Source organism: Nannospalax galili, unplaced genomic scaffold (genome assembly GCF_000622305.1).
Source record: "Nannospalax galili isolate Female #2095 unplaced genomic scaffold, S.galili_v1.0 scaffold6653, whole genome shotgun sequence".
Taxonomy (NCBI): domain Eukaryota; kingdom Metazoa; phylum Chordata; class Mammalia; order Rodentia; family Spalacidae; genus Nannospalax; species Nannospalax galili.
The window spans coordinates 7,251-8,537 of record NW_008333323.1 but is presented as its reverse complement, the minus strand read 5'-3'; positions in this window follow the sequence as shown (position 1 = coordinate 8,537).

The window sequence follows — 1,287 nt, the reverse complement described above, 5'->3', positions numbered from 1 at the left end:
ACTAACAGAGAGAACAAACTAACTGACTAATCAAGAGAACAAAAGACACTAACCACCAGCAAGGGATGTGGAGAAAGGGAAACACTCATTCACTGCTGGCGGGAATGAAAATTCATGCAACCACTATGGAAAGCAGTCTGAGCAACTTTTGAAAACTAAGAATGAACCTACCATATGATCTGGTTATACTACTCCTTGGCATAAACACAAAAAACTCATCCTATTGTGGAGACACTTGTACATCCATGTTTGTTGCTGCTCTTTTCACAATACCTAAGAGATGGAAGCAACCTACCTGTTCCTCAACCGATTACTGGATAATGAAAATGTGGGACATTTACAAAAAGGAGGTCTACTCAGCAGTAGAGAAAGATGAAATCATGAAATTTGCATCCATCATGAAATGGATTGAACTAGAAACTGTTATACTAAGTGAAGTAATACAGACTCAGATAAACAAAGGACATATATTCTCCTTCATATGTGAACCCTAGCACCAAATCCTTATAAGTTAGTATATACCCAGGTATAACTACAGGAACCAGTATATTGAAAAGTAACCAGGGAGGTAAAGGAAAAGACAGAACCTGAGAGAGAAGAACGGTAGGAAACAGGTGTTACTAAGGGAGATATGGATTAAAATGGAGTTATTTAAGTCATGGGGGGAGGAAAGGGTTGTACAATGAATCCTGGTGATAAAGGGAAATAATGGTAATGTATTTAAAAGAAAAAAACTGAATATACTGACTCATCTATTATAGGCACTCAGAAGTGGCACATGAGATAAAATATGGTGTGTAAAATTATCTCAGTGGTAGACTTAAAAAATATACATATAAGAAGGTGGGCATGGTGGCACAGACCTTTAATCCCAGCACTCTGGAGGCAGAGGCAATCAGATTTCTATGAGTTCAAGGCCAGGCTGGTCAACAGGTTTACACAGTGAGTTCCAGGCCACTTTGGGCTACAGAGAAACCCTGTATCAAAAAGAAGAAAGAAAAATAAAAATACAAAAAAACCCTATAGTCATTCCGAAACTCCTTACAGTAACAACACAGGAAATAGTGTGGAGTCACCCACTTTCCCTAATCATACTGAATGGCTGAATGGCAGAAACAGACAGGCAGATCAACTATTGAATTGGGAGAGTCATGCAGGACATTTACAGTGTTCTGTGCCTTCCTTGTGGGTTTTTTTTTTCTGGTCTTTTTGAGACGGGGTCTCTGTAGCGCCAACTGGCTTGGAACCATAAACATGGGTAAACCAGGCTGTCCTCTCTTTCACATA